Below are 25,548 nucleotides of genomic sequence, written 5' to 3'. Positions count from 1 at the left end.
TGCAGAGCAGAAACCAGGCATAAAAAAAAATGGCAAAGTTATCACTTTGGGGAAACTCGTGGTCTAGTGTGAGAGACAGAAGCAGAGACAAAAAAATTGCAACCCCTCATAATAAGGGATGTAATAAAGGCATTCAAACGGGGATGGTAGAGACAATAATAATGTGATTAACAGCCTGGAGGAATTGGTGCCATCATCAAAGCCTTCGGGTCCTAAAAAACCAATAGAGAACCACATAGCAATTTAGGGGAGGCTGCAAATCACGCCAGGGAAGGGAGGAAAATGGCAAAAGGGAATAAAGAAAGAAAGGAGGGAGTCTACAGGGCAAGGGGCAGAGGACAGCAAGGGAATGAGGCTGGTTAGGTAACTTTGAGCCCCAAGCATGAGCCTGTATGGGTTTCCTACTGCTGCTGTAACAAATTAACACAAACGAAATGGCTCTAAAACATCGCAGATTTATTGTCTGATGGTTCTGGAGGCTGAAAGACTGACATGGGTTTCAGTGGGCTGAAATCAAGGTGCCAGCCCACGGTGCTCCCGTCAGAGGCTCTAGGGCAGAACGTTTCTTACCTCCTCCAGCTTCTAGACCCCACCTGCATCCCTTGACTTATGGCCCCTTTGGCCACCTTCAAGGCCAACAACACCGCATCTTCTTTCCTGTCGGACCTCCAACCCTCTGCTTTCGTTTCCAGATTTCCCTCTCTACCTGTGACCCTCCCACCTCCCTTGACAGAAGCCTTGTGATCACATTGCGAGTAACATCTTCACAGGTCCTGGGGATTCGGATCATGGAAATCTTTGGGGGGGCAGAGGGTATTAGTCTCTCAACCACCAGGCCCTCATGTGACTTGTCTTGAGTCTGGGTTTCATACCGCAGGCAATAAGGGGCCAGGGAAACCCAATAAGGGTCTAAGCAGGAAAGTGACACAACCAGATCACGACAAAGAACTCTGGCAGCAGGGTGAAAGACGGCCTGGAGCAGGGGCAGACTGGGGGTATGAAGAGCTGTTAAGATCTAATACCAAGGCAAAGCAGAGGGGAGGAAGGCGGGGGAATGGGCAAATGGGCAAACTAAGTGAAAGAGAGAGGGAGGCACGGGCTTCCAGTTACGGAACGGATAAGTCATGGGGATAAAAGGCGCAGCACGGGAACCCAAGTCAGTGGCACAGTAATAGCGTCGCATGGGGACAGATGGCAGCTGCATGGCGGTGAGCACAGCAGGACGGACGTACAGACCCATCGAATCACTGTGTTGCACACCTGAAACTAATGTAACACTGCGTGTCAACTGTATGTCAATTAAATCGATGAAGTTTAAAAGCTAAAAGGAAATAAAATACAAAAAAAAAAAAAAAAAATACTAAGGCCAAGCAGTAATGGCAGGGATAGGGAGCAGCGTCCAATTACTGAAACAAGCAGGACTTGGGGACTGATTTGATGAAGGGGGGCAAGACCAAAACTCACCCAAGTGGAACAGGTTTGGCGAAGGAGTTCTCCTAACCGGTCTCTGACCCTCTGTTCCTCCCTGCCATTGTGCTCTCCATAACTCCCCCTCCCTTTTCTGCCATCCCACGTGGGTTCGGTTCACATCAACTACTCCGTCTAACACACAGGGTACTTCCTGGTCTGGCCTCCTCCCATGTCTCCAGCTGCACTGGAAAACATTAGGCCGATTGCAGGATGCTAGTTACAAAGGTCACACACTGAATGATTGCCCTTCAATCCATCCCAACCCTCAACCTCAGCAAGTCAAATCACTTGATACTTCCTGTCATGCAATGTGGCACGTCATCGGGTGGCCTCGCGCACCAGTTCAGACTGCTGCCACTGCCTGGACCGTCTGTCCCAACTGTGACTGCACACACATGCTCCTCTTTGGGGGCTTTGTTTCTCTGTGCATTTCTCTGTGACTCTTCGAGGAGGAATAACCACTACCTTCTCCATATCAGTGAACTAGGCATGGGCTTCAATTATTTAGACTTGGACACACACTTAGATCCATAATTCTCCCACTGCTAGAGAACAAGCATTCTGAAATCGAGAACAATATCTTCCTCGTCATCCTATTCTTGGTGGCTAACACAGCCTCTTATATTTTATAGCCTCTAAGTAAATGTTTGGTGTCAGTGAAGAAAGACAAATAATAAAATAGAGTCATTATGAGTTGTAAGATGTCATATTTAATCCATCAACCGATGAACGGATCACCAAAATATGATATATCCATAGAATGGAATATTACCTAACCATGAAAAGGAATTCACTCTTAATACAAGCTACAAGGTGGATGAATCTTGAAAACATTAGGCCGATTGCAAGATGCCGGTTACAAAGGTCACATACTGAATGATTCCATTCCTATGAAATGTCCCTAATGAGCAAATCTATAGAGGCAGGAAGTAGGCTAGCTGCTTAGGGCCCGGGGAAGGGGCCACAAGGAGTGTGTTGGGTGGCTAAGGCTAAAGGGTAGGGGGTTTCTTTATGGGGCGATAAAGATGTTTTCAACTTGATCATGCTGATGGATGTACAACTATGTGAATATGCTAAAAGCCAGACATTGGACACTTTAAGTGGGTAATACGGTACATGAGCTCTATCTCAGTAAAACTGAGTTACCAAAAGAAAAGATGTCATTTGGAGCCAACTAGGACTCACTAATGAGAAAGAAAGGATCAGAGAGACCCTGGGAAACAGGCCTAAATGGTGGTAAATACTCATCCAGGTGGGCAGTGAGGAACAGGGAAGTGAACGCGAGTTAGCAAACATTAAACTCTTCACTCTGTGGCATTTACTATGTTAGGCACCTCACTTGCATTTCCTCCTTTATTCCTAAGAGTTAGAGATGTTTATTCCTATTTGGAGATGACAAAACAGGGGCAAAGACAATCCCAGCCACGTGCCCAGAGGCTCACAGTGAACCGGGGATGGAGGCAAGGATTTGCACTCGAGCCAACTTTCTCCAAAATCCACACTCTTGACCACGCTGCTTTGTTTATAGGCTTGTGGGTGTGTTGGACCTCTTCGTTCTCATTTTTTGCAAGGGAGGATAATCTTTTTAAATTCCTTAGTTGGATGAATTACTTCTTTTCTTGACTAATGAAGCCACTTAAATCTACGAAGTACCTCTGTGTGATGTTTCAGTGAACTTTGGCCACCTGTCATTTGTACTGACCTCATTTTTTTTCTTGTCTGAATCATCTGTTTTTCTCTATTTGATGTCCCTTTTGCTGGTTTTTCATTATCGAATGGGAGGCTTGCTTCTTTAGACTTCTGTTACATTATTCCCAGAGAACGTGGCCTGTACAGTTTCTGCACTGAGGGATTGAATACATTTTCTTTTTCCTCTAGTACATTATCAAGTTTTGTAAAAACCCCAGAGACTCTAGAAAGGAAGGTTCCTTCCCTCTTTACACAGGAGGTACCTAATGCTCCCCTTGATACGGTAAATATATTTTATTGCTTCGGGACTTCCAAAAAAGAAAATTCTAATTTCTTCTTAAGTTGTTTTAAAAATAGCACTGGCCTTCTCAGCAATACATTCTTAAGGCGAGCAACATACTTGGAAATTAAAAGAGGTAGAACATGTCTGAGTAATTCAAAAGACCAGGAAGAAGCCAGCCATTGGTAATCAGATATTTCAATATTTTCAAGGCTTTTGACTTCAGCGCGATGAATGGCCATAAAAAGATATAAACCTTCTTGTAAAAGACTTGGCTTCCTCTGCTTTTACATAATCAAGTTGACATTTGAATTTTGGCAAAGGATCGCAGGTACCTTGCTTTATTTATTACCTGAGATTAGATAAAAACATCACTGTTATCAAACCGCACCAGGCTTTTTCCTAAAATAAGGTGCAATTTTTCAAGCAAGGATCACTTTGTGCTGACATCAAAGTCTACAGGACAGGATTCCCAAGCATGTCATACACAGAAACCGTTCTCCGTCCTCCCCTCCTTCCCCTCTCCTCTCTGTTCCCCGCCTGCTACACACCCCTCCCCTTAAAATAACCCACCCCCACCAATTCCTTCCTCCACCAACTGCTACATTTATAACATGGCACCAACCTAAAAAAAGAACAAGGAAGTACCAAAAAAAAAAAAAAAACGCATCGAAGTTGTGCCAGCGAGGACCGAAGGGTCCTCGGGCACCAGATCTGTCATTCTACATCCTGTACGGTCACTACTGGGGGCAGATAGCTGTCCTGTGACCCCACGCTTGCTTCTCGTCGGGTGGGGCAGACTTTTGTCACCAGGAACAGCCCATGAGGTCCTGCAGCCAGAGAAGGGTGTCCAGGTCATCAAGCCCTCGCCAATCCCTCTGGCGATCTTTACGCTCTCAAAGGCACCCCTCTGGAAGGAAGAGTCTGTCCGGAACCATCTGAAGAATAAGGAGTAGAGGCTTGATGCCTCCTGGCCCAGCTTCCCATGAGGGGCCACAACCCCAAAAGGTGGAAGCCCAGCTCCCCCTCAAATGCCAAGCCAGTGGCCAAACCACAGCCCAGGCGCAGATGCAACCGGCCCGCCCCTCCCCATCCCCAACTGGAAGGCTGGCTTGACGACACCTTCAAGGCACCCCTGGCTCTGCCCATGAAGCAAAGACGGCCGGCTGGGAAGGGTGCAGCTGACCTCCACCAAACACCCTTAGTCTTCGCAAAACAGAACGCTAGGGTGCCAAGAAGTGAGCTTCGATGCACTCCCCGCCCCCGCCCCGTCACTGTCCCGTTGTGTTTCTTCTTGTGCTCAGAACGTTCGGCTTGAGCAACTCAAAAAGAGCCAAATGAGTATGACGCGCGGGGAGTGAGAGGGGGTGGCAGGGACACAGTGACACATTCTTGAGGCAGCCGACACAAGGACGTCCGTTTCCAGATGCCGGAGCCGGGCTACCGGGGTGAATCGTCGCATTATCGTCTACTAGGTCGCACGACGATGAGCCAATACCCGAACCTCTCGCGGCCTCATTCTTATTCGTGGCCTGGAAACGTGACGGTGCCTACCTCTTTGCTAAAAACTTGTGAAGTACTCGGAACAGCGCCTGGCCATAGCACTCAGGGGTCAAGCACTTTACAGACAGCATCTCTTCTTATCTCACTTGCTCATCACAAATATGCCTTGAGTCCCACTGTACAGATGAACAAACGGACGCTCGGAGAAGCTGTGGAACTAGCCCAAGGTAATGCAGCTAGCGGGGCGGAGCTGGAAGTTGATCTGACATCCAAGCAGGGGCTTGAACGCCATGAGAGATGTGGTCTCCATGGCTCAAGGACCACACATTGGGGACACGGAAAACACCACCCTGGGTAGCAATATATACGACGACGGTCGTTTTTCAGGTGCTCTGTTGGTTTAAGATGCCGCCACGTCAAAGCAGTAGCGACAGTAGGTGAAAGGTTACTAGCATCTAAGACCTATGTTCGGAGCATCAAACATCATACTTACTTACTTCTGCAGCTTTAGAAGGACAGCTGACCACCTGTCACCCAAGCGGACACGAAGCACAGCCTCGCACAGTCCATGTGCCCCGTCTGCTGGCAAGAACTACATCTGGATAGACCTGGCTTCGAAATAAAGAGTGAAACTTGGCAGAGAGATCTATAAAACCATTTCAGGACTATCCCCCAGCATCCCGGGGGGAAGAGCATGCCTCAAGAGAATTCAAGGACGTGAGGGCTTCACGAAAGAGCAAAAATCTATATAGCAAGAGAACAGCCTGTGAGGAAAAGAGAACAGGACGGGATGAAGAGGAATGTGAGTGACACAAGAATTGGAAGAAATCAAAATGCCTCTAAAAACCCACACGGAGGTCAGGCAAGACAGACACTGCAGAAAAGTCAAATCAGTAATGTTAAAAATACACTGGAGGGGCGCCTGGGTGGCTCAGCCAGTTAAGCATTCAAGTCTTGATCTCGGCTCAGGCCATGACCTCACGGTTCACGAGTTCAGGCCCCGCAGCCCCGAGGCTGCTTGGGATCCTCTCCTTCCCTCTCTCTCTGCCCCTCCCCTGCTCGTGCTCTCTCTCTCTCTCAAAATAAATAAACATAAAACAAACAAACAAACAAAGAATATACTTGGAGCACCTGGGTGGCTCAGTCGGTGAAGCAACTAACTTCAGCTCAGGTCATGATCTCGCGTTTGTGGGTTGGAGTCCCACATCAGGCTCTCTGCTGTCAGCACGGAGCCCACTTTGGATCCTCTGTCTCCCTCTCTCTGCCCTCCTCCATGCGTGCGCTCTCTCTCTCTCAAAAATAAACATTAAAAAAGGAAAAGAAAAAAGAACACACCTGGGAGGTTCTCCAAGACTGTGGAGGCAAAGGATAAAGAAATAAAAATAATGAGAATGATAGCTATCAAAAATCAATTTAAAAACTCCAATATAAAGATAATTGATTTCTTGGAAGAATAGAACAGAACAAAAAAACAACAAACTAACGAAGAAAAGAAAATGTTCTTTCTTGACCTTTAGGAAAATCATATTCTAGGAAAAGAGGTCCTGACGTGGACTTAGGCTGGCAAAATGTGAAAACTTTGGAAAAATTAAAACCATTCAAAGATGAGAGGGAAAAAATGCTGAGAAAAGAACAAAAATGCAACTGACCCTGGCTTCTCAGCGATAAAATGTTCTAGAAAAGGCTGGAGCACCATCTACACAGTTGAGAGGAAGCTTTAGAGAGGCTGAAGGCATGGTTCAAGATTTTGAAACCACACCGGTTTATCTGACATCTGTGAAAATAATATCCTTGGCTATTCCTGCTTTGAGAATATATACCACCAATTACCATGCTTTCAAAATAAAGCTGTAAGGGGAGCCTGGGTGGCTCAGTCAGTTAAATGTCCGACTTTGGCTCAGGTCATGATCTCACAGTTCGTGGGTTCAAGCCTCCCATGGGGCTCGTCCTTCTCAATTTCTTTCATTAAGTGTTCTGCGGTTTTCACAGAATAGATCTTTTACCTCTTTGGATAGGATTATTCCTAGGTAACTTATTGGTTTGGGTGCAAATGTAAATAGGATTGATTCCTTGAGTTCTCTTTCTGCTGCTTCGTTGTCGATGTAGAGAAATGCAACAGATTTCTGTACACTGCTTTTATATCCTGGGACTTGGCTGAATTCGTGTTATCGGTTCTAGCAGTCTTTGGGTGGGACCTTTTGGGTTTTCTACATAGACCATCATGTCGCCTGAAAATACTGAAAGCTTCACTTCTTCCCTTGCTGATTCAGACGCCTTTTATTTATTTATTTATTTTTGTTTGTTTGTTTGTTTTCTGAATGCTGAGGCTAGAACTTCTAGTACTTTGTTAAATAACAAAGTGGTTCCTGAATGTGGAGGCAAAGCTCTCAGTTTTTTCCCCACTGAGGATGATACTAGCAGGGAGTCTTTCGTATACGGCCTTTATGATGTTGAGGTATGATACTGAGGGTTGCTGAAGGGGTTATGGGTGGGAGACAGGCTAAATGGGTGATAGGTATTGAGGGGGGCACTGGTGTTGAGCACTGGGTGTTATACATAAGTGATAAATCACTAAATTCTACTCCTGAAACCAATATTACACCCTATATGTTAACTAATTTGAATTTAAATAAAAATTTGAAAAAAAAAACAAATGGTCAAAAAAAAACCCCAATGATCAGCAATGAAATCAATAAAACATTAGCTAAATAAATTTTAACATTAAATAATAAAAATAAATAAATATATGTGAAAACTGAGTAGATCATGCTATAATAGAATTGTGCATTTTCCCTTAATTATTTTGCCCCCAAACTCTCGCAACCAGGTAGGGTAAGGATTGTCAGGATGTTTTGGGGGGCCCTGGGCCAGGTTATTCTGTGATACTTCCCTAAATAGCTTCCGTTCTCTGCTTACTTTCTGGGACCAGGATCACATCCTGAACCCTACAGGCCACATCAAGTTTTGTGGACACTTCGAATAACAGCAGATGTTTTGTCCCACTGTAATCAGCAAAGACTAAATTATTTATACTGCTGCGTACCGTGTAAGAATTAACACAAACAGCTTTATTTCTGCTCCCCCAAAACAGGACTACATGAACAATTTAAAAGGTGTCTGCATTGCCAAGCGGTCTGAAGTCTGGTTTTCTGCTTCCTTATTAGTTAATAACATTTTTTGTAAATGCGGAAGCAATTCACGGGCAACACCAAAGATACAGAAAATTACCAAGGAGGAAATAAGCACACATAATCCCAACACCCAAAGAGAAACACTGCTAAATTTCATATTGTTCAATCAGCATTTCCCCTTTCCTTCTTATCAGAGTACTCATTTTCTTATTAATGGTATTTAACTATGGGGTTTAGAGATTCCTTTATTCACAAAATATCATATAATTTTTTAAATGCTCGTATCCAAAACTATTAGTTGGAATGGGTGTACATGCACCATTCCATCCCATGAATAACTGATTTATGGTTGACTTAATCCCAGATCGTTGGACATCTATTTTGGACGTAAGAATTATACTATATATTATACATTATATTATGCTAGGAAATAACTAAAAGCTTAGGTTCAGGAGCAAATTTTCCTGAGATCAAATTCCTGTTCTACCATTCATTAGTCATGGGATTTTGGCAAAGTAATTAAACAATCTGTACCTGTTTCCTCCCAAGCATAGTGGGGATTATAACAGTGTATCGATTAAACGAATTAACACATGTAAAGGCTTTAGAACGCTGCCAGCAACAGGATAAACAGTATATATTTAGGTTGTTCTTTGTCCAATTCTTCTCTACAGTGTGAAATGAGCTTCTCTGTGTATTTTTTTAAATGTATATGATTATTTTTTTAAGACGAAATTCTTAGAAATGGAATCGCTGGGTCCAGAACCAATTCACATTTTTAAACTTGTGTACATATTGTCTAATCTCACACCAAAAAGTTGTACAATTTTATCCCACCAACAAAGAATGAAAACAGAATGAAACGGCTATTTTCACAAAACAGCCTTGCCAAACTGGATATCTACACTTTTTTCCCCACAGCTTTGCTAAGATAATGGATGAAACTGACATTTTGTTGCCTTATTTTGCATTTCTATTACCAATAAAGCTGTCCGCTTTCTCTGAAGGCTTACTGGTGATTTTGGCTTTTCTTCTTTTACGCAAACCTGTTCACGTTCTCTGCCCAGTTTTTGTTAGTATTTTTCTACCGATTGCCAAAAAGACTTCACGTATTAGCAATAAACATTTCTATTATGTGTTGGAAATATTGTACTTCAGTTTGTCATTCGTATCAGTTATCACAACAGACTGGTTCATAATTTTTCACATGAAAAGATGCTCCACATCACTCATCATCAGGGAATACAAATCAAAACTACAATGAGATACCACCTCACACCATTCGGAGTGGCTAAGCTTAACACAGGAAACAACAGATGCTGGCGAGGATGTGGAGAGAAAGGGGAACCCTCTGGCCCTGTTGGTGGGAATGCAGACTGGTGCAGCCACTCTGGAAAACAGTGTGGAGGTTCCTCAAAAAATTAAAATCAGAACTACCCTACGACCCAGCAATCACACTACTGTGTACTTACACAAAGGATACAAAAATACTAATTCAAAGGCACACATGCACCCCGATGTTTACAGCAGCATTATATTATGCACAATAGCCAAATGATGGAAAGAGCCCAAATGCCCATCGAGTGACGAATGGATGAAGTTGTGATGTATATACATATGTATGTGTGTGTGTGTGTGTGTGTGTGTGTGTGTGTGTACACACACAATGGATCATTACTCAGCGATAAAAAAAGAATGAGATCCCGGCATTTGCAGTGACGTGGATGGAACTAGAAAATATGATGCTAAATGAAATAAGTCAGGCAGAGATAGACCAACACCATATGATTTCACTCATAGGTGGGATTTAAGAAATAAAACAAATGAGCAAAGAGAAAAAAGAGAGAGAGGGAGAGAGAGAGAGACCAAGAAACAGACTCTTAACTACAGGGAACAAACTGATGGTTACCAGAGAGGAGGTGGGTGGCGGGATGGGTTAAATGGGGAATGGGAATTAAGGAGGCCACCTGTTGTGACGAGCACCGGGTGTTGTATATAAGTGACGAATCACTAAATCCTACACCTGGAACTAATATTACACTGCATGTTAACTAACTGGAATGTATATAAAATAAAAACATAGAAAGAAAGGAAAAACAAACAAGAAAACGATTTTTTAAAAAAAAGACTTGTTCATAGTGTTTTTACTTTTTTAAATGCTTCACATTTACAACCTCAAACCCACCAAATTTGTCCTGCACAATTTATGACTTTGGGGTTATAACTGGAAAAGCACTCTCAAACCCAAGTGGATCCATCGTTCACCTACACTGCAATCTCCGACAGCTCTTCACGATTTCATATTTTATATTTAACTCTTTAATCCAAGTGCAATTTATTTTATGCTTTAGCATAAGTGAAGAAATGAACAACTTTCTTCCCAAACATTAACCCATTTTCCCAATCCTGTTTACTGAATCCTCTTCTCACTGACTTCAGACTCTTGCCATATAAACTCAAATATACCACCAGCTTCTCTCTTCCATTATATCACTCTATTCTAAAACTAGCACCACTTTTGGGGCACCTGGGTGGGTCAGTTGGTTAAGGGTCCGACTTTGGCTCAGGTCATGATCTCGCAGTCTGTGAGTTCGAGCCCCACATCGGGCTCTGTGCTGACAGCTCAGAGCCTGGAGCCTGCTTCGGATTCTCTCTCTCTGCCCCTCTCTGCCCCTCCCCTGCTCATGCTCTGCCTCTCTCTCTCTCTCTCTCTCTCAAAAATAAAGTTAAAAAAAATTTTAATAAACATAAAACTAGCACCGCTTTTCATTAATGTAATTTTAAAGTGAATTCTATTGAACTATTCTTCTAACGAACTTGGGAATAATTCTGTCACGTGCCCCAAAAAGTCCGGTGGGAGCACTGCCGCTGTTAGAGCCCAGTAGGTGTTATTCTGTGTGTTGTGAACTTTTTCTTCATAAATATAAGTCATCGGTGAATTGGGTCTCTGCTGTCCACCCTCCGTGTTCACAGCCTCGCAACTTGGCTTCACGCCCTCATGCTCTGTGTCCTCAGGTTTTTCTCAGACCCATCTTCCTTATCACTAGATTCCCTGCAATGTTTCTGTAATAATTCCGTTCCTCACTTCTTCTAAGACGACCTACCAGCTTTGCCTCCAAATGCTCGCTTCCTTATATTCTCTTCTAAATTTTGCCAAATTCATTTTCGTCTTGGTCTGTTGCCTGATCGTAGAAGCTTATCTTTCTTATACTTTGTCTCTTGTTTTAGGGTCTCTGGTCTCTTAAGTTTCCTTCTGACTGAAACAGATGCTGACTAAAATGTGTTTTTGAACAAAAATCTGTTTTTAAATATGCCCCTTCTTTATTTCTTGCAGGATGTTGGTCTCCATTCATGTTGCGGATTTCTTCGTATGCCCCACATTGAAGGCTCTCTTCTCCCCGCTTCTTCGGTCTTCACGCAGAACAGACCTATCCCTTCGTGAGATTTTTCTCACCTGGTCACTCAGAAGCTTCAAATATTAAAGTCGTGGCAGAAAGGAAAAGACTCTCAGGAACCACTCAAAGTGGCGGTATGATCCGAACTTTGTACCATGCCTGGCAAGGACCTACATGATCTGGTTCGTCTCTAGTTTCTTCTCCTCCAGTCTTACCGTGCTCCAGTCACCCTGGCCTTCGGTCTCTTAGTCAAGGGCAAACGCATTCCCACCCGTGAGTTCTGAGTTGAAAGGAACGCTCTGCCCTTGGATATTCCCACGGCAGACGACCGCTTATGTTTCAGGTCTCCCTTCACGTGTCCTCCCCTGACTGTCCTCACCGCTCCTCCTGTGTCTGTCCTGTGTTTGTCACAGCCTGTTTTATTTTCTCAGTAGCATTTGCCAGCACCTAAAAGCATCTTACTGATTTATCTTACGTCTCCCCCTGTCAAAAATGTAAACCTGAGGGGCGCCTGGGTGGCTCAGTCGGTTGAGCGGCCGACTTCGGCTGAGGTCATGATCTCACGGTCCGTGAGTTCGAGCCCCGCGTCGGGCTCTGTGCTGACAGCTCAGAGCCTGTAGCCCGTTTCAGATTCTGTGTCTCCCTCTCTCTCTGCCCCTCCCCCGTTCATGCTCTGTCTCTCTCTGTCTCAAAAATAAATAAAACATTAAAAAAAATTTAAAAAAAAATGTAAACCTGTAAGAGCAGGGGCTTTCCCCGCCTTTTGTCATCGCTGTAACTCCAGAATCTAGGATAGTTTTGTGTAAATAGCAGACACACCAAGAAATGTTTGTTGAGTGGATAAAGGTTATGTAGAAGAGGCAGCATTCTGGATGATTTTTATTTTTCTCTTCTTATTTTTCTTTATTTTTCATACTTGATAATGAATATAGATGACTTTGCTAGTTTACGAATATATTCTGGGGGGTACCTGGGGGGCTCAGTCAGTTGAGCATCTGACTCTTGATTTCCACTCAGGTCACAATCCCAGGGTCCTGGGATCGAGCCCCACACCGGGCACTGCCCTGAGCCTGGAGCCTGCTTAAGATTTTTTCTCTTTCCCTCTGCCCCTTCCTTGCATGTTCATGCTCTCTCTCTCTCTCTCTCTCTCTCTCTCTCTCAACTAAAATTTTTTAAAAAGGAGAAAATCCTTTTAAAATATGTATATATATGTGTGTGGATACACACATATATATACATACACACATACCCATGTGTGTGGATTCTGAAACAGAAATATCTATGCAATTTTATACGGAAAGTTGGCTTCCCAAGTTTTAGCAGCAAATCTTTTTCACAGAATCTTCGTGGATTCTTCCAACATATAAAAGAGACAAAACCAGTATTTGAGTATTAATCAATGTATCTTGAGGCTCAGATTATCCCAGCTGCTTCTTCTAAAAATCAACAACCATGACAATGAAGCTCTTTAATGAAAACTTACTGTATTTTGTTTTTTTTTTTTTGAAAACTTAAATTTTAAATTGAGAGGTGTGGATGAAATACCTTATGATAGTCTTAAACAGAGATTACAGGAGAAAAGTTATTCTTCAACTTTATACAATAACGAATCATCCAAGCTACGCAAATTCTCACACTCATGGTTTCTAATAAATTTGATTTATAACGCATTTGACTGTGTGTTGTTTTCGTCACAGTTCTAAGTAGACTGGAATATACTCAAATACTAAATGTGGATAAAACACTTAGACCATCACCGAAGCACATCCGTGGAAGAGATTTTGGAAACCACAGGGATTTATCTGCTACTGGCAATTTTGTAAAAGTTAACGTGCAGAGCAAAAAGAGTTGGAAACAAAATGCACCAATATGTTCACAGTAACAGTGGCTCTATCTCAGCGGTGGCATACTCAGGGAATTTTTGGATGTACGTGTATTAACGCACAATGGGGAAAAATACTCTTAAAGGAGCCCATGTGAATGAATCCCACAAACAGAACGTTGAACTGAAGAAGCCAGACACAATAGACCCTCTGGTTCATTTTACGCCAAGTGCAAAAAGAGGAGAAGCAAACAGGCAGGGTGAGAAGTGAGGGTAGTGGCCGGGAGGTGGGAGGCATCGTCAACCTGGGCTCTGAAATTGGTCCCGGTCTCCTCCTCTTTCCCTTCTCTCCCCTCCTCTCCTTCCTTTTTTCTACACGTCAGTGGTTTTCAGTATATTCCCTGATATGTGCATGTCTGGGTTACCGTAACAGGCAACTTTAGGACATTTCCATTATCTCGAAAAGAAACCCCATGCCCTTCCGCCATCATCCTCCACCCCCCTACCCCCCCCCCCCACTCCCTAAACAACCACTAATCTGCACTCTGTCTTCATAGATTTCTCTGTTCTAGATACTGCACAGGAATGGAGTCATTGACGTTTTCCTCACCCCCTCTTCCTTCTTCCCTTTTGGTGCCACCATCCAAACCTCCTGGCGTGCTGATAGGGGTTTTCTTAGAAGGCTCTCGGTGTATGCTAACAGTTCCATTTTTCCTGGTCCCCCCTACCCCCACCCCGACTAGACTTCTCTTGTGTGTATTCTATCCCCTGGGAGTCTTGTACATGTGAAGAATAAATTATTTTGTGTTAAGATATTTTGAGTCGTCAGAGTAATCATTCCAAAACGAAAATCTAATTGTTACACCTCTAATTAAATCTTTCCAAAGGCTCTCCATTGCCAACAAAATTAGCTCAGGCTCCCCATAGCCAAACCCTCAAGGCTGTGCCTGACTTGTCCCTCGAGGCTGTCCCTGACTTGGCCCTCCCCACCTCTCCAGACCTCAAGTCTTTGCCCGGCTTTTCCTGCCCGGTCCATGATCCCAACACAGGAAGCTAAGTTCCCCAAATCCATGCTCCAGACAAGGGGAGCCTGGTACAGTTCCCCAAACACGTGCACTGTTTTCCATACCCTTGCTTTTGCAAAGATGTCCCCCTTCCCTCCAGTTTTCTTCCCTGCCTACCTGGTGAACAAACATCTCCTAATGTTTTTTATTTTTAAGTTTATTTATTTATTTTGAGAGGGGGGGATGGGCAGAGAGAGAGAGAGAAGGAGACAGAGAATCCCAAGAGGTTCCACACTCAGCACAGAGCCTAACTCGGGGCTTGATCTCACGAACCATGAGATAACGACCTGAGCTGAGATCAAGGGTCGGGACGCTTGACCAACTGAGCCACCCAGGCGCCCCAACCTCTGCTAATCTTGGGGCCCGGCTGAAATACCTCCTCCTGTCTCTCTATGGCAGCACTGGCCAGCTTGTCATCCGTGCCCTGCGGAGCTCCGTTTCTCCTACCGCCTGTGAGAGACCGGGCGGAACAGTAGGTCTCCTGTCTCCTGGCTTCCGGCGAGTTGTCTAACCCCCTGAACCTCGGCACGCCCATCGGTAAAACGACGATCCAGACAGAAAGGACTCCACAGATCTTCTCGAGAATAAGACTAGATAACACAGCCAAAGCACGAGAAACAGTGCCTGGCACCTCACACATATTCAACAAATGGTAGCTATTATTTTAAAACTTAATTGGATGCACTTGTTCGTATTTTTGTCCCGTGCTTCTAAAACGGGAGCCCCTTGAACACTGCCGGCCGATGACACGATGGGCCACAAGGGGGGGGGGGCGGTCAGGCCTGGGTTTGAATTCATACTCTGCTGCCCCTTAGCTGGGCCAGTTTCCACATCTCTAAAATGGAAATGCAGGAGTGCGGTTAAGGAGATTAAAGAAGATGGGGCGCCTGGGTGGCTCGGTCGGTTAAGCATCTGACTTCGGCTCAGGTCATGATCTCGCGGTCCGTGAGTTCGCGCCCCGCGTCGGGCTCTGTGCTGACAGCTCGGAGCCTGGAGCCTGCTTCGGATTCTGTGTCTTCCTCTCTCGCTGCCCCTCCCCCACTCACGTGTGTCTTAAATACCACCCGGGGGCTGAACCTATCCAATGTGGAAGCGAGGGGGGAAGGCCTCAGACCCAGGATTGCGGAGAGCCCCATCCCCGACCACAGCTACTCCAAAACAGTTTCTGCACCTTCGGTCATAGATGCTAAAGGCCTAACTTAAAATAAACATGCTTCTCAAGAGGGTAGCACATTGACCTGTAGAGAGTTCCAGAGCAAAACACCTTAACACAAAACCATTCGTGGATCGCCATTGGCACAAAGAACGCCCGTGAGGCCAATTTCTGGTGCGGGAGCCGAAAAACACCAAGGAAACTAAAGGAACCACCGGCCCTCCTGGCTGCCAGACCCTCATTTCCCCCCAGCATGTGATCAGATAAGGAACTTCCGATCCAAATGAAAATCAGAAAATGGGGCTATTTTGGCAGAAATCTTTCTAGCACTAAGACACGTTCTATCACGCCTCGTTATGATCATTGTCAATGCAGCGCGTGTCCTAATTAAAAATAACTAAAATCTGTCAACACATCATCCTTGTTCTCAAAACTCGTAGCGAGCTGCCCAGGATGGTCACTCTGGCTTCCAGGCCGGAGGAGGCCCAGCGACCATCCTTGGAGACCAATGAATGTTCTGGATCATTTGCTTTGCATCTTAACCTGGGTTCCCTAAACCACAAAGCCAGAGGCAAAATCTTATGGGCCAGAAAAGGCAAATCTAAAGAAGCACAAAGCAGATGAGCGTTTTCCCAGAGCCGCAAGTAGAAGGGGAAAATGGCCACAAATGGCCCGAGGGGTGTTTTGGGGGTGACGGAAATATTCTAAAATTGATTTTGGTGACTGCTGCACGGGGCTGTAAATTCTATGGTATATACATTACACTTCAGTAATGCTGCTTAAAAGAAAAGAAGAAAGCTTAAGGGCTAACATTTTATGGGGGGAACAGAATCCCAGAAGAGCTAGAGTGACCGGAAAGGGGACCCTGGCAGGGAAGAGGGTACAGTGACTCTGAGGGACTGCACGGCCACGTCTCCTCACCTGACACCTTCGTGAGGGTGCTCTGCTCCAGAATGGTGTGTCCCAGGCCGGGAGGGAGAAGAGTGTACCCACCGGCTCCAGCCCCACACCCCGCACCCCCCACCCCATACCCCGCACTATTGGGTTGCGCATGAGCCCAGAGAGGGTTCAGCGGCGTCTTGCACCTTAGGGTGATAGCAACTGAGGTGAGGCACGAGGGGTGGCGGGTAAAGGCCCTCTTGGGACATGCGCTTGGCCAGCTGAGGGCCTGGGAGCAGCTGCCACAGGGAGCCTGTGGTCTGAAGCAGCAGGGACACACAGGTGACAGCTGTTACAACCACATGACAAGCACGGGCCTTGCCCCGGAGCCTGGCCTCAGCCAGCAAGGCCCGGGCACGTGCAGAAGCTGAATCTCGGGGCACCTGGGTGGCTCGGTTGGTTGAATGTCCAACTTCAACTCAGGTCATGATCTTGCGGTCCGTGGGTTCAAGACCCATGTCAGGCTCTGTGCTGACAGCTCAGAGCCTGGAGCCTGCTTCCGATTCTCTCTGCCCCTCCTGCGTGCTGTCTCTCTCTCTCTCTCAAAAATGAACAAATGTTTAAAAAAATAATAAAACAAGAAGCAGTTGAATCCCGTCCACTCGGCAATGCCTACCCTGCCCGATGAGGTCACGTTCACACGGGACTGGCCAGAACGGAAAGGGCACACTGCTCAGAACCTCTCCCAAACTCTCAAGTCGGAGGGAGGAAAGGACAGTGAAGCCCCACGGTAGATCACCGTTGTCCCGTAATACTTCGAAAGAGCTAAAACCAAGATACAGCTCCAAAGTAGCTACCGGCCGCTCCAGCCGTGGTTACACCTCCAAGAAAGAACGCGCGGGTGCGGCAGCACCTTCCGGATCCGCCCTCCCTGGGCAGACTCAGCCCGCGGTGCTTGGGCCTGGCCATTTCTACCCAACCCGGGCCTTCTGATTTGCAGGCTTTGATACAAAACCGCCCACTGGTCCGGCCAAGACTTTATCGGGTCTCCATCACGGTCTGAGGCTCCCCTGGGCAGTCCTCTATGGCAGTCCCCTGGGCAGAGGCTCTGTGGAGGGCTCACCTAGATGATCCACGATACTCTCCTTATCCCGAGGCCTGCTGCCCTGCAAACTTCATCCCGTCCGCAATCTTAATCCCCCCCCCTCCAATGTACAACAGATTCGCAGGTTCTGGGGGTTAGGACAAGAGCATGTTGGGAGGGACCAGTATTCTAACCTGTCACGGAGCACATCCCAAGTGGAAGGTCCCTTAACCCTCCGAGGGTGGGAAACGATCAGCATGGTCCCCTAAGAAGCACGGGGTAAGTACCTGTCACATTCACGTCACTTTCTTTCCCTCACCTGTCTTCTTGCTCCTGAGGTCTGACATGGGCTAGAGCCGGGGATGTCCTCTTTCTGATGGGCACTGGGCACCCAGTTGGGCCAGGTGCGCCTCCGATCCCAGAATAAAGCACAGGACAGTATAGCTGAGTGTTTGCCCCCAAGCTCTTCTCCAAAGGGGCACCCTTGCCATGCTTTTTAAGCAACATGTGGTCAAAAGTTACGGAAACCAGCGAGGACACCAGAGAGGTGGCAGTAAGTACCTTTCCGGGGGGAACGTGCTTCTCCGCGGATAAAGCGGTGGGCCAGTCCCACCTCCCAGCTCCCCCTGAGGCCGTGGTGGATGTGGCCAAATGGGAAGGGGGTTCCGGGAGGTGGAGTGTGGCACAGCCAGCTTCTCAGGGTGGAAGGAAACCCCAGGGACTGACAGGACTGAGGAGCCTCCGGGAGGCAGCAAGCCTGGGGCCGGGCATCCTGCTACTCACAGCACCACTACCGCCAGCCCCAGACAGGATTACAGAAAACACTGCCACAAAGCACTCGTCCGGGCCGACGGCGCTCTCTCCCGGGCCCCGTCACCGCTGCTTCTACGGCAGCCAGCGCGCATCCACAGCAAAATATGGAAAACTGAAAAGAAAAATCAAAACTGAAGGCGCCGAGTCCTGCCAAATAAGTGAACTGGCCAGAGAGCCACCTAAAGGCTCAGAGGTCATGGTCAAGGAAAATGCGGGGGAAGAAAATGAGACGTAACAGGTACCTTTGGGTCCAAACCGCCATGTCCGGAAGCACCAGACAAGTGACTGGCACAGCGGGTCTGTTGTGATTGACTGGGGTCTGTTCCCTGGAGTGGGGGATTGGCTGGACATCTCTACCCTGGCCACGTCGAAAACAGCCCGTTTGAGAAAGAATGCTCCAAAAACAAACATCATTTTGCATTAGTACACGAGGTCTAAATAAACATAATCTTCCTTCAGAGAAGCAGAAGGAGGCACCAGGAAGAATAGGGTCATCATAGTAATCAAGTCCTTCTTACGGATGTTAGTGATTTGACCCCACAAAACATTAGCTCTGAGGCACTGTCTTAGTCTCCTCAGGCTGCTATAACAAAAATGCCACAGACTGGGTGGTTTAGCCAACAGACATACATGTCTCAAAATCCTGAAGGTTGGAAGTCCAAGATCAAGATGCCAGCCGGTTCAGTTCCTGGTGAGAACCCACTTCCTGGTTGGTAGACAGATGCCTTCTGCCTGTGTCCTCACATGGTGGCGACGGGAGGTTCTGGAGACTCTTCCAACTCTTTTAAGGGCGCTAATCCTATCGTGGGGGGAACCTGCCTTCGTGACCTTATCTAAACCTAATCACATCTTGAAAGTCCCCCCCCCCCCCCCCGCCGAACACTATCACATCGGGGGTTGGGCTTCAACATACGAATTGAAGGGGGGTGTGCCTCCTTATCCATTCAGTGGTACTTTGGCTAAATTCACCTCATCTGTTCTAGTCTGCAGGGGAAAAGTCCTCGGGGATGGGGAGACACGGATTTTGCTGTTCCAAGAATAGCTGGATGCAGATATCACCAGCCGCACACAACTCAAACCGGAAACCGCCCCATCGGGATTTCCCCATCCTGACTCTGAGTCCAATGACGCGCACTTTGACCGAATATGCATGGCATTAAATAAGCTCTCAGACTTTCCCTTCCTTAATTACCTTCAGTCACTAAGAGCTGACCAGCAGCACAGAACATGAAAAACTCCTCTGCAGCGGCAGCCGCGCAGCCATCCGTAATTGAGCCTAGTGCCCCTCACTGAAGAGTCAACTGAGTCAACATGGAGAGCAACATGTAATACCCCGACCCACATTTCCATTAAAATTCATGAAGACACACACATGTGCAAACACACATGTATACACATACGCATGCATACAGACATACACACGTATGCACCTATACACCCCACACACGTACATATACACGTGCATACAAACACACGCATGCACACACACGCATACGTACATATGCATGGACACACACGCATATATGCACCAATACACTTCCCCCCCACATGCACATACGTGCATACAAACACATACATGCACACACATACACACGCACGCATATGCATGTACACGTACATGCAGATACCTGCATGCATACATGTGGATACACACATACATGCATAATACATACACACGGACACATATACGTATATATGCATCTACACACTCCCCCACACCCACATACACATGCACACACATAGGCATACATACACATGCATGCACACGTATGCCCATATACACACACACACAGGCAATAGAACAGGAAATTACACATGTATAAGAGAACGTCCTATATGAATGGGAGAAATCTCCATGGCTGAGTTGTCAATAGGGTCAGCGTGAGAAACAAAATCCTGGGACAGGCAAGAGCTACCTTCTCGCCAAAACTACACATATCAAAGAATGCAGGAAAGCACTTTAACTCTGCATAGGAAAAAAGAATTCAATCTCGCTAGTAATCAAAGTAAAACAAAATACCATATTATTTCAAACTACCAAATCGGCAACAACTTTAAAACCATGAACACAATGTTGGTGAACGTGCCATAAAACGGGAATTTGCATACACGGGGTCGGTGGCAGTAGTAATTGACAACATTCGGAGAAACAATCTGGCAATGCTAATAAGAACCCATAACGTTTACACACATTGACCCAGTGTTTTTGCTGGTACAAGTCTGGATTTATTTTTTTTTTAATTTTTTTTTTCAACGTTTATTTATTTTTGGGACAGAGAGAGACAGAGCATGAACGGGGGAGGGGCAGAGAGAGAGGGAGACACAGAATCGGAAACAGGCTCCAGGCTCCGAGCCGTCAGCCCAGAGCCTGACGCGGGGCTCGAACTCCCGGACCGCGAGATCGTGACCTGGCTGAAGTCGGACGCTTAACCGACTGCGCCACCCAGGCGCCCCATGGATTTAAAAAAAAAAAAAAAAAAAACCCCACCACTAATACAGGCAAAGATTTCTCCTACAGTAGCTCATCAGAGTATTCCTTATGATCAGGAAGAAACGGAAACGCAGCTCAGTGCCAAATAACTGAAGGTGAAGGCATTTCTCCATTAGCCGTATTTTCCGGGGCAGCGCTCTCCATTCAGACCCTCCATTAACCTGTGCCTGCCCCACCAGGCAGAATCTGACCCGAACCCGCTTTGCGCCTCCTGCTCAGGGCTGCAGTGAGTCTAACCAAGACAAGGAGTTTATTTTCTGAATGTTAGATGAATTACGTAACCCGGAGCAAAATATCTAAGGGGAAAATGAATAGAGGAAGTAACATGAGGGCGGAGGGTACTGAACTGGCCAGTAGGTCTCACTCATTTAGGATTTCTACCCTCACATTCTTCCCAAGGACTAAAAAGCCTTGATATCCCTGTAAAACTAAACCCACAAAAAAGGGAGGACAATTAAAAACAAAAATGGGGGGCACCTGGGTGGCTCAGTCGGTTAAGCATCCGACTTCAACTCAGGTCATGATCTAGCAGTTCGTGAGTTCGAGCCCCGCACCGGGCTCGCTGCTGACAGCTCGGAGCCTGGAGCCTCCTTCAGATTCTGTGTCTCCCTCTCTCTCTCTCTCTCTCTCTCTCTCTCTGTCTCTGCCCTGCCCCCCGCTCATGCTCTCTCATTCTCTCTCCAAAATAAAAATAAACGTTAAAAAAAAATTTTTTTAAGTAGTAGGAAAAGGATGCATTTAAAATAATAATAATAGTAATAATTTTTTTAATAAAATAAAAATGGAAGGGGGGAAAGGGGATAAAAGGGGCAGAGAAAGAGTTGCCACGAGATACCAGGGAGTGATCTAATCATTACAGCCAGGGACTGAATTTAGCACTGTGATTCCTGACAGCTTCAATAGAACAAGAAACACTTTGGGTAATAGAGTTCTTATTGTGCGATTAAAAAAGAAGAAGAAGAAGAAGAGTGGTTCCATTGGAGAGATTCATTATTATCAAGTACTGAAATAAAACAGCGATTTTCATGCTTCCTTCGTATAGGGTTTTTTTTACAGGCGAGACGGAACCTCGGTCACGAGCATTCACACCTCTGCACCTTGTCAGTGGCCCTGTGTCTCCCCTCCTAAACGGAGGAGTCCTGTTCGCCTCCCATGCCTGTGCCTTCTCAGCTATAAACTACACCTCTGTCCTAGAAGCACAGCGGAGGTGTGGATCCAGGGCATGTACTGACCTCAGTCAAGGAAAGTTGGTCCCAAGGTAAAATGGCATCTGGCCGTCACCTTCGAGACAGCGTCTCTGGACCTCCCACTGGATGCCAGTGGAGAACCAAATGAACCAAAGTCCTAACAAAGAGGAACTTCTACGACCTTCAAGTCACAAGGACACAGGCTGGAAAGCATGGCTCATGGCCCACTGGTGGCCACCATGATACACGCGGCCCCAGCTAAGGCCGCCCCCGCCAAATTGTCTCTAATGCCCCAGCCCAGCCCTGCCCATCCCGCCACCGCAGAGGAACATCAGTGCCCACCCACCAAAAAGCCAGCGAGTCTTTCTGAACAAGTCGGCTTCACTACCAAGGGGCACGATAGAACGATCACGGCAGGATTTTTGTTTGGTTGGCTGTTTGGCTGTACAAGGCCATTATGACACTTCGCCTGCCCCCCTGCTTCTTCAGAGACTCTGCATAAGAATCTGGGGCACGCGGCCCGGCCCTTGTGTTAGGAACTGCTCCCCGGTTCCTGATAATGCTGGCGTGCTCTCCCTTAGGAACCTCGGCCCTACCACGTGGGAGCCTGGTTTGGGGAAGGCAGAGCGGATTCCTCACTCGTGCTGCAGGACCTTCTTTACACCCGGTGGTAAAGGTCTGCCGCCCACGGTGAGCTCCTGGTCCCAGGAAAGCGACTGGCACTGGCACAGCGGCAGTAAAACAGAACGGCGATGGCATGTATTGGCCGCCATGTATTTGGTGCGCTGCCGTCAGGCGGAGGGGAGGAGAGACGATCCCATCCTCGGGGGACAGCAGAGCTGACCTTGGTCTGAAACCGTGGCTGGAGCCAGCACGCCCAAAACCTACCAGGAGAACTTCAACCCCAGCGGAGTCACTTCCAAAGCCCTGGAGGAGGTGAAACGCAAAGGAAGCATCATCTATGCGCCGAAAACAGGAAACGAGCCCACGCGAAGAAACCGCTCCTTTGGCTCACGAGGAGCATGAAAGGTGACGGGTTGTTTGATAGACATTATAGGGGGAGAAGGGAAACGACTGGTTTCTCCCACTGCTGTACAGCATGCTAGAAATAAAACCCAGCGAACAGAAGGAACCCAGTTCCTCTGCTTAACAAGAGCAGGGTAGTCCCAGCGCCTTCCCTGAACTTGCCCTTCATAGACTCTGGTGCCATGGGCTCCAGGGTCGAGATCCAGGCCGGCAGGGCAAACCTCGGGCAGGTTGGTGCTCCCTCCCACCCGCCGCCTGTTTTCCTTCCGGCCAACTTTCCCCTACGAGCCCGTCTCCAATCACCGGGATGGGGCTGGGAAATGACATCCCCAAAGGGCCATTACAAAGAAGTGAGTAGGGAATTTTAGCCGTGTCGATCCATCTTCTAAAGGAACAGATAGGCAATGAAAGGGGTCGTTTTCAGTTTTGTGTGCCAAAGACCAGCGGCTCGACAGGAAGGTCATGCAGTGCTCAGTCTCTGAAGGCAGATAATTCAGTGTGTATTCTATTTTAAAGCCGAGCCCTTGGTGCTACCTTGATGATTTTGTAGAATTTACACTGAAAGGGCATTAAAATGTCACACCATCTTGTGCATTCCCCACTTCTATGTGCTCTTTGCAAGAAAATGAAACCCGGCCGCTCTGAACTCTTAGCAAGCCCCCACAATGTCTAAGGCAGGCGATTTAAACTGTGCATATTTTCTGCGAGGCAAAAGGGTACAGGGAAAGAAATAGCAGTGGGAAACTGTTCCTGAAGCCGGGACTCTTTTCTGAGCCACGATTTCCTCTTCTGCAAAATAAGGAAGACCCCACCTATCTTCTGGTGGTGACCCGGTGGCAGAAAGCACACAAGCACCTGGAACGGAGTCTGGCACATTCTTAGCTAAGCCTTCCCTTCCCCTTTGGGTCTGTTTCCTTCCCTGCAAGGAAAGGTGGAGAAGAGAGAGCCACGCCAGGTGACCCAGCATCCACGCTCTGCATAATGAGGACTCCCCCCGCCCAGACATGTCATCAAAAGTCAAACTCCACCATCCACGTGTGTCCCAGATTCACACGGACAGGATGAAAGCGATCACGGCAGACTGCATCTTCCACGGAGAAAAGAGAGAGGGCAGGAAGTCTCCGTACCGTTACGAGGAAGAGACACAGAGGCACCAGAAACTGGGATAGCGTTTCCTACGTTACACCGTGGGTGTCAGGCTGCAGGTCTTCGGCAGGCGGGACAGGTACTCTGTCCCAGGACCCACCCGCACTCCCTCCCATAGAGGGGCTTTGCTCTCTATGACCCCTGGTCTCATTCCTGCTGAACTCCCTCCAATGTCAGATTGCAAGTTCACGGCAAACCAGAACAGTTCACAACAGGGTTTAGAATATTGAACCCCTGCAGTGAGTGCCTTTCGACGCAGCTCTGCCTTCCCTTGTCACAGGAACTTGGATGAAAACATCAGCGTTGCGCCCATGTCCAGGAAGGTCTGTGGTCCCAACAGCTATTTATCTCATCTTAGTAGACTGGCCAAAGAGGCAAAGGCCTGTTTCCAGGGACTAGAAAGGTTCCCTCCCCCCACATTCTGTGTTACCCATAAGTAACTAGTCCTGAGCTTAACATCAGACAATAATTGGCTTAACTGGGGGCGCCTGGGTGGCTCAGTCGGTTAAGCGTCCGACTTCGGCTCAGGTCATGATCTCACGGCTCGTGAGTTCGAGCCCCGCGTCGGGCTCTGTGCTGACAGCTCAGAGCCTGGAGCCTGTTTCAGATTCTGTGTCTCCCTCTCTCTCTCTGAACCTCCCCCGTTCATCCTCTGTCTCTCTCTGTCTCAATAGTAAACAAACGTTAAAAAAAAAAAATTAAAAAAAAAAATAATTAGTTTAACTGTGTGTCTTCCCCAATGCACTAAGAGCTTCCCTAGGTATCTTTTGGGGGTGAGAGATATTTTCTAAAACTCGATTGTGGTAATGTACACCTACCTCGATTCATTTATGAAAAATCATTGAACTGGACACTTAAAACAGGCGAATTTCATAGTATATAAAGTATGTCTCAATCCAACTATTTCTTTTTAAACTCCACTATCCATTAGTGTGTGGCCTTGAGCAAACTGCCTCTCTGAGCCTCCGTTTCCTCGCCTGTGAAATGAAACAATAATTGGTATTATACAACAGGTGTGGGGTTTGTTTTTTTATTTTATTTTGTTAGTTTATTTGAGAGAGAGAGACAGCGTGAGTGGGGGAGGGGCAGAGAGCGAGGGAGAGAGAGAGAATCCCAAGCAGGCTCCACACCACCAGAGCAGAGCCCAACATGAGGTTCGAACCCAAACTTCTGAGATCATGACCCGAGCCGGGGTTGGGCACTTAACCGACTGAGCCGCCCAGGCGCCCCTAGTCGTGTGGTTTAAATGAACTTATGTGTGGAAGGCCCTTTGGCAAACACTCCACACGTGTCGGTTGCTATTTCTATTGTCTTATTTTGTTTGTCCAGCACAAAAGATACAATGGAGGGGAAAGAAAAAAATAGTGTGGAAGAAAGCCTGGGTGCTGTGGTAAGTAGAAAAGTATCTCCCCAAG

At 46.9% G+C, this 25,548-nt stretch overlaps 1 protein-coding gene across 1 annotated transcript in view; it reads right to left on the bottom strand.

Annotated features, from left to right (window-relative positions):
• CALN1 (calneuron 1) overlaps window positions 1-25,548 on the bottom strand; it is a 386,428-nt gene that overhangs the window by 327,495 nt on the left and 33,385 nt on the right. The gene's annotated exons all lie outside the window — the stretch shown is intronic.

This window comes from Lynx canadensis, chromosome E3 (genome assembly GCF_007474595.2).
Source record: "Lynx canadensis isolate LIC74 chromosome E3, mLynCan4.pri.v2, whole genome shotgun sequence".
NCBI lineage: Eukaryota > Metazoa > Chordata > Mammalia > Carnivora > Felidae > Lynx > Lynx canadensis.
Note: the sequence above shows the minus strand (reverse complement) of the source record. Positions and strands in the feature narration are given on the sequence as shown.